The following is a 9,292-nucleotide window of genomic DNA, read 5'->3' on the forward strand; positions in this document are numbered from 1 at the left end:
TGATGGAAATCTGAAGTAAAAACAAAGTGCTGGAAGCAATCAGTAAGTCAGGCCACATCTGTGGGAAGGGAAGCAGAGTTAATGTTTCAAGTTCGAGGCCCCTCATTAGAACTCAGGGTCTTCGATGAAGAACGTTGGACCAGTCGAGAGAAGAAAATAGGCTAAGCACTGGCCGCTGTGTCGTGACAAACCCATAAAACCCTGATATATGTTTCACACCATTATTGTGAGTGTTCTGAATGTTATGTATAATTGTGGTTAGTTCAGTGTTAAATATGGGGGTTGGGGAGATGAAAAGAGCTTGAACTCTGCAGAAAACTGTATAAAATGGATAATTGTAAAATGTTGTCAGTGATGACACTGTAAAAATGGACACATAATATTGATAACTGTTTGAATTTAATTTTGGAAAATCATAGAAACATAGAAGATAGGAGTAGGAGTAGGTCATTCGGCCCTTCGAGCCTGCTCCGCCATTCAACGAGATCATGGCTGATCTTAAAGTTCAGTACCCCGTCCCCACCTTCTCTCCATAACCCCTAATTCCCTTATACTGAAGAAATAGATCTAATTCCCTCTTAAATAGATTCAATGAACCTGCCTCTACTGCCCTCTGTGGCAATGAATTCCACAGATTCACCACCTTCTGGGTCAAGAAATTCCTCCTCATCTCGGTCCTAAATGGTTTGCCTATTATCCTCAAACCATGGCCCCGGGTTCTGGATTTTCCCATCATTGGAAACATCCCACCTGCATCCATTCTGTCCAGTCCTGCCAGAATTTTATAGGTCTCTATGAGATCCCCTCTCAATCTTCTAAACTCCAGCGAGTACAATCCCAATTTGCGCAATCTTTCCTCATAAGTCATTCCTGCCATTCCAGGTATCAGCCTGGTGAATCACCTCTCTGCACTCCCTCCATTACAAGAACATCCTTCCTTAGATAAGGTGACCAAAACTGCACACAATACTCCAGGTGGGGTCTCACCAAGGCCCTGTACAGCTGCAGTAAGGTATCCTTGTTCCTATACTCAGACCCTCTTGATATGAAGGCCAACATACCATTTGTCTTTTTAACCGCCTGCTGTACCTGCATGTTCGCCTTCAGAGACTGGTGTACAAGTACCCCTAGGTCTCTCTGCACTTCCCCATCTCTTAATCTATTGCCATTCAAATAGTAATCTGCCCTCCAGTTTGTATTACCAAAGTGGATAACCTCATATTTATCCACATTCTAGTGCATTTGCCATGTATCTGCCCAGTTCCTCAATTTATCCAAATCACACTAGACCTTCCTGACCCCCTCTTCCGTGCACACAACCCCTCCTAGCTTAGTGTCATCTGCAAATTTGGAGATATTACATCCAATCCCCTCATCCAGATCATTAATGTAAATTGTGAGCAGCTGGGGTCCCAGTACAGATCCCTGTGGCACCCCACTGGTCACCGCCTGCCACTCAGAAAATGAGCCATTTATCCCAACTCTCTGTCTTCTACCTGCCAGCCAGTTCTCAATCCACATCAATACTTTGCCCCCAATCCCATGAGCCTTGATTTTGGAAGCCAGTCGTTTATGCGGGACCTTATCGAAGGCCTTTTGGAAGTCCAGGTACACCACATCCACTGGCTCTCCTCCATCTATTTTACCTGTCACCATCTCAAAGAATTCCAATAGATTTGTCAAGCACGATTTACCTTTTGTAAATCCATGTTGACTCCGTCCGATCCCTTCTCTGCTAGTCATATGCTCCGCTATTACATCCTTAATAATGGATTCCATCATTTTGCCCACTATAGGCTCACCAGCCTAAAATTCCCCACTTTTTCTGTACCCCCCTGTTTAAATAGTGGGGTAACATTAGCTACCCTCCAATCCATGGGTACTGATCCTGAGTCTATCGAGTTCTGGAAAATAATTCTTAAAGCATCTGCTATCTGAATGGCCACTTCCTTAAGTACCCTAGGATGTAGATTATCAGGCCCTTGGGATTTATCTGCCTTCAATCCCATCAATTTCCCCAAGAACATTTCCTGAGAGATACTGATTTCTTTCAGTTCCTCCCTTGCATTAGTCTCTATGTTTCCCAACATCCTTGGGAGGTTATTTGTATCCTCTCTTGTAAAAACAGAACTAAAGTAAGAATTTAATTGGTCTGCCATTTCCTTATTCCCCATTATATATTCCCCTGATTCCGACTGCAAGGGACCTACTCTGGATTTCACCAATCTTTTCCTCTTGACATATTTATAAAAGTTTTTGCAGTCGGTTTTTATATTTGCTGCAAGCTTACTTTCGTAATTTATTTTTGCTCTCTTGATTAATCCCTTTGTCCTCCTTTGGTGCATCTTGAACTGCTCCCAGTCTTCGGTTGTGGTACTTTTTTTGGCCAATTGATATGCTCTCTCTTTGGACCTAATGCTGTCTCTAATTCCCTTGTTATCCATGGTTGAGTCACCTTTTTTGGTTTATTTTTATGCCAAACTGGTATAAACGATTTTTGCAATTTCACCATTAGATCTGTGAATGCTTTCCATTGTCTATCCACAGTCAACTCCCCCATAAACACCACCCAATCAATCTTATTCAACTCCCGTCTCATACCATCATAATTCCCTTTATTTACCTTACTCTCAGTTTTAATTTCATCACTCTCCATGTCGAGTGAGAATTCGATCATATTGTGATCGCTCCTACCCAAAGGGCCTTGTACAACAAGATTGTTGATTAGCCCCTTATCATTGCATAATACCCAATCTAAAATGGCCTGCTCCCGAGTTGGTTCCTCGACATATTAGTCTAGATAACTGTCCCGTAAACATTCAAGAAATTCCTCCTCCTCAGTATTTTTACCAATTTGAGTAGTCCAATCTATATGCAAATTAAAGTCTCCCATGATGACAGCTGTTCCCTTATTGCATGCTTTTCTAATTTCTCTTTTAATGCCTTCCCTCACCTCTACATTACTATTTGGAGGCCTATATACCACCCCCACTAACGTTTTCCGCCCCTTGCTATTCCTCAGTTCTACCCATATAGATTCCGCATCTTCCGAGTTGATATCCTTTCTGTCAATCGTGTCGGTCCCTTCTCTCACCATCAATACTACCCCACCCCCTTTTCTTTCTTGCCGATCCCTCCTAAATATCGTATACCCCGGGATGTTAAGTTCCCAGGTTTGCCCACCCTGCAGCCATGTTTCTGATATCCCAATCAAATCATATTTGTTTATCTCACTCCCCTGCCAAATTAGTTTAAACCGCACCCGACGGCTGTACCAAACCTAGCTGCCAATATATTGACCCTGTTTGGGTTTAGGTGTAACCCATCCTTCTTGTAGAGGTCATGCCTTCCCCAAAAGAGATCCCAATGATCCAAGAAGCCAAAACCCTGTCCTTTACACCAGCCCCTCAGCCACACATTCATTTTTCTTAACCTTTCATTTTTGTCCTCAGTTGCACTTGGCACAGGTAGCAAACCAGAGATCACCACCCTGGCTGTCCTATTTCTTAGTTTCTGTCCTAGCTCTCTGTAATCCTTTTTTTCAGTACTTCCTCCTTATTTTTATCTATGTCATTGGTACCCTCATGTACCAAGACATCAGGCTGTTCGCCTTCCCCTTTTAGAAAACCCTGGACCCGATTTGAGATATCCCGCACCCTTGCACCAGGGAGGCAGCACACCATGCGGGCATACCTATCTGGCTCACAGAATCTCCTGTCTTTATTTCTGACAATGGAGTCCCCAATGACCACTGCATTCCTCTTCACCTTTTGGTCCACCATGCCAGGCTCAGTGCCAGCGACCTGGTCACTGCTGCCAGCTTCTGTCAGGTCATCTCCCTCAACAGCATCCAACAAAATATACCTGTTACTGAGAGGGATATTCACAGGTGTGCTCTCCATTTTCCTGGTATTTTTCTTCCCTCCCCTGACAGTTACCCACTTACCTGACACATCTGGTCTTGGGGTAACTATGTCCCTGAAAGTTGAATCTATCAACTCCTCACTCTCCCTTACCAGCCGTCGGTCCTCAAGTTGCAGCTCCAGTTCCCCAACTCGGTCCTTAAGGAACTGCATCTCGGTGCACCTGACGCAGATGTGGCTATTTGGGAGGGTGGGACTCACCCATGGTTCCCACATCTGACATCCAGTACAAAGCACTAACCCCATAGGCATGACTGAGCTAAAATAATGCCACTTACCTTTCTCCTCGCCTGCTTTTGCCTAAATAAATTAAATTAAATAAATTAAATATTTTTTTAAAATTAAAGTTGGACCTGATAAAATATCTGTGTCTCCTGGCTGCCATTATTATTTTTACCTCATGCCTCTTTCTTTCAAATCTCTTTTTTCATAGGCATGAGGTTACTAAAAAATAGTTTTGCCAATTTAAGCAATAGGTTCTCTGTATTGTCTGTTCCTTACAAGAACATACAAAATAGTGGTAGACTATTTAGCTCCAATAAAAGTTGTGGTTAAACTTCTATTTTGGTTCAATTTTTTTCCATACTGACCACAGATCTTGTCATTCTCTTAATAACGGAAAATTTCACTCTCTGTCTTGAGTGAAAAAGCAAATGTGATGTTGGCCCTCACTGCTAGAGCAATTGAATTTAAAAGCATGGAAATTAGTCAAGAAAAATAAAAGGATGTGAGATGAATCATGGCTGAAATATTATTTCCTTCAACCCCATTTTTCAGCCTTTCTCCCATAATTTATGACATTCTTACCAATCAAGAATCTATCAACCTTTAAGCCTACCCAAAGATTTGGCCTCCACAATGAATTTCACAGATTCACCACCTCCTGGCTGAAGTAATTTCTCCTCACCTCTGTTCTAAAGAGACACCCTTTTATTTTGAGGCTGTGTCCTCTGGTCCTAGACTCTCCCACTACTGGAAACATCTTGTTCACGCCCACTCAGCTTTTTTCAATATTTGGTAGGTTTCAATAAGATCCCCCTCTCCCTCCCCCCCTCCCCTCCTCATCCTTGTTGTGTTGGGGATGGTATCAGGTTCGATGCGTTCACAGAGGGATGAGTCTGGACACAAGCGTTACACTCACACACAACTTTAATTAACACATGGGAGACCATTAAATTACTATTTCACTTAACCAATGATATAGACATTTACCGCAGACCTAGGTTGGTCTCCAACAATAGTGAACCTGTACTCAACACATTCACACATTTGAGTTCACAAATTATAAACAGGGACTCTTACACACAACCGGTCCCCTGTGCCAACAAGTGTGATCTCGGCAAGTATTGATCTTACGCAATAGTACGCCTCAGCTTCAGTGTAGTGCACACCGCAACACTTCCAGCATCGTCCACAGGGGGGACCTGGCATGGAGCAATGTCTGGGGCTTGAACCATAAGGCAGAGAGAAAGAAATGCTCTGTACTACAGTACTAATCTATGCTTCTAGCTAATGATGACCCAAGGTAATTTAAACTAGCCAATGGCAAGGTGTGCACAAGTGAGTGGCCAGAGTTCAACTTTGATTGGCAGGGGATGTGACTTCTGAATAAGTTTCAGACAGGGAGAGTACGTGACCGCCCGCAATCCACACATTCCAGACAGGCAGGGAGGCCTTTTTTACTCCACATACAATGTTCCACCCTTCGGAAGTCACATTACTCTGCAATTACTGTGAAGACAATCAATCATTCTATGTACGTTATATCTATATAATAAAAGGAAAAGAAAAATACAAAAAGACATGATAAAAAAAATGATACCAATCAAGTGGATCAATATCTACAACAGTGTCTTCCGTATACTGGACAAGGCACATAATCAAATTCAATGACAGTGCCTCACCAGCTCCCCCCACCCCTCCCCCCCCCCCCCATCTGACCAAACTGGGTCACTGTGTTTCCAATGGGGCAGGGTGCTGTGGGAGCTGATCCCCAGTGTCAGAGAGGAGGATAGAGAAAGAAATTTGTCTGGTCACTGACTCGTGTCACTGGTTTCTCCGGCTTGGCTGGCAAACGTGAGCACCAGTGTCCATGAGCAGACAGTGCAAGGTCATCCATAGGTTCCAGAGCCCTCTCTTGGCTTCTGCACCCCACGCCTTGACCTCACGCTGGGGCACTCTCTAAGCACAGCACCCAGACGGCGGTCGCCATGCTATCCCGTGGTGAGGGAGGGGTCAGAACAGCAGACGCATATCCAGGGTGTACCCAGGGAACCCTGTTTTCCTGGTCAGTCGTCCAACACCAGGATGCCATTTTTTGCTCTCTTTAAACGGGTGCCACAAGTGCCTGTGTTGGATCCGTGTAACAATAGCCTCCGGTCTAAAAGGTAGCCGATTTGTGATTTGAAATAAAACCTCCTGAAACCCTCACCTCATGAAGTATTTGTTTCTGGGAATGTGGTGAATGTCTGCCAAGCTGCCTGTATCCCCTTTGGCGAGCCTTACTGTACTAACATTGGCTGTGCATTAACTCTACTGCTAAGGACACTCCCCTTTGGTATAACTGTGTATGCACCTATTGTCTTTCATTATTGTACCATGAGTTTCTGCTAATAAAAGCCATGATTATTGTTTGACCGCATTGTCTTTGTCAACTTCATCAACTGGAACTTCAATTTTATTAGCAGAAATGGGTGCAGCCCTCAAGCCAGAGCGGTTGATAATCGACCAGTCTGCCCCGAGGGCCAGAGAAATTTTCAACCACTGGATTGCTTGCTTCGATTACTACATGGTTTGAAACAACATGGTCGATGAGGCGATACAGTGGGGCTACCTGAACTTTCTGCTAGGTGAGGTCCCTTTCGCCGTATCACAAGGAGCTACCGAGGTGCTTGCTCGACACCAGTTGCTGACTAGACGCCAGAAACCCGGGGAAAGTGATCTGCCTATGCACTGGCCCTCGAATCACTGGCAAATGAATGTGATGTCAGGGCAGTCAATGTGCAACTACACCGCAATGCCTTGAAGCTGGATGCTTTAGTCAACAGGATTGACTCCAGTTACATCCGACAGAGGCTGCTGGAGACGGCTCCCTTAACCTACGACCGGGCAGTCACTCTAGCCAAAACACTGAGAAGTGCCATGCAGTCCAGTGAAATGCTAGAAATCAAAAAGGAAACATACAGGAGTGCTGGAACCCCGAAGAAAAGAAAAAGGCAAACTCCTGAAAAATGCAACTTCTGTGATAAGAGCTGGCACCCCAGACAGAAGTGCCCAGCTCGATTTGCTACCTGCAGCTATTGTGGGAAACTCAGCCACTTTGCTAAAGCGTGTAAGGTGAAAAGTACTCCCACTGATAAGAAGAATAAGAGAAGCACCAAGAAAATGCGTCCTGGAGCTGCAGGAATGGAAGACAACTGTGAAAAGGGGGAATCTTCAGATGAGCAGGCTGAATCGACTTCAAGTGACGGTGAGATGAGATCCCCCGTGATAGCTCAATTGACTCCAAAGCTCGGGAGATGTTACGGACTGGAATGGTTGACTATGAAGTGGGAGGTGAATGGTGAGACTCTTGATTGTCTAATAGATTCGGGGAGTACTGACAGCTACATCCACGAGAGAGTTGCCAGAGCATTAAATTTGCGGAGATATCCAGCGAACCGAAAGATATTGATGGCTTGTAGTGAACTTACAAAAACTCTATGGGACAAGTGTAAAGTTACTTTAAATTTGTAGGGACATTGCCTGGCTGATGTGTGGCTCTTTATTATGCCGGAGCTCTGCACCCCTGTGGTACTGGGGTTAGATATCCAATCTCAGATGAACAGTGTAGTGTTAAATTTCGGTGGGCCACTACATACACTTACCATCCCCCACGCTAGTTACTGCGGTCTGTCCACATTAAAGATCAAAGCTCCCTCCCTTTTCAGTGATTTATCCCCTGAGTGTCGGCCGATTGCCACTAAGAGCCGTTCTTACAGCAAAGTGGATCATGAGTTTATCAAAGCTGAGACCCAGAGATTGCTTAAAGAGGGAGTAATTGAACCCAGTAAGAGTCCGTGTGGGCCCAGGTGGTAGTTGTGAAAATTCACACTAAGAAATGACTGGCTATTGACTACAGCCAGACAATCAACCGTTACACTAACCTGGATGCCTACCCCCAGCTACGTATCAATGAAATGATTAATCAGATAGTGCAATACAAACTCTACTCCACTATCGACCTCAAAGCAGTTTACCACCAAATCCCCATTAAAAAAAAGGAACGACCCTTTACAGCTTTTGAGGCTGATGGGGGGGTTATACCAGTTTAAAAGGGTACCTTTTGGAGTCACTAATAGTGTGCCAGTGTTTCAGAGGGAAATGGATAAGATTGTTAGGACGTATGAGTTACAGGGTACATTTCCCTATCTGGATAATGTCACTATCTGTGGGAAAACACAGGCTGAGCACGACAACAACTTAAAGACATTTTTAGCAACAGCTAAAGAACTCAACTTTACATTTAACGAGGGTAAATGTGTGTTCAACGCGACAGAGCTACCCATTCTGGGCTACATTGTCCGCAAGGGCGAAATCCACCCCGACCCAGAAAGAATGACCCCCCTTAAGAAGTTACCACCCCCAAACTCAGCAAAACCCCTTAGAAGGTGTATGGGATTCTTTTCCTACTACTGCAAATAGGTTCGGGACTACGCCACGAAGGCACGGCCGCTGTTTGACACTAAATCTTTTCCTCTCTCTACAATGGCCTTGAAGGCTTTCAAGAGAATTAAAGCTGATATTGCCAAAGCTGCACTCTCGTCCATTGACGAGGATGTCCCATTCCAATGGAAACTGATGCCTCAGATTGAGCCTTGGCAGGAACCCTTAATCAAAAGGGCAGACCTGTGGCATTCTTCTCCCGCACGTTATGCGGACCTGAACTTAAACATCCTGCCATTGAAAAAGAAGCCCAGGCTATTATTGAAGCTGTTCGCTACTGGAGACACTTTCTAGATGGCAGAAAATTTACTCTTGTCACTGATCAGAAATCTGTAGCCTACATGTTCAGTACTAAACACAAAAGTAAAATCAAGAACGATAAGATGGCACGCTGGCGAACAGAACTCTCAACATAATTATGAGATCCAGTACAGACTAGGCAGGTTAAATGGTCCCTCTGACGCATTGTCACGATCTGCTGCTGGTGCTCAGCTGGAGGGGCTAAAAGAGATCCATAGCAGACTGTGCTACCCAGGAGTCATGAGGTTCTTCCACTACATAAGGGATAACAACCTTCCTTACTCCCTGGAAGAAGTCATGAAACTGACTAAAAGCTGTCCCGTTTACGCAGAATGCCAACTGCAATACTTGAAAGTTCCAGAGGC

This window comes from Narcine bancroftii, chromosome 2 (genome assembly GCF_036971445.1).
Source record: "Narcine bancroftii isolate sNarBan1 chromosome 2, sNarBan1.hap1, whole genome shotgun sequence".
NCBI classification, from domain to species: Eukaryota; Metazoa; Chordata; class Chondrichthyes; order Torpediniformes; family Narcinidae; genus Narcine; species Narcine bancroftii.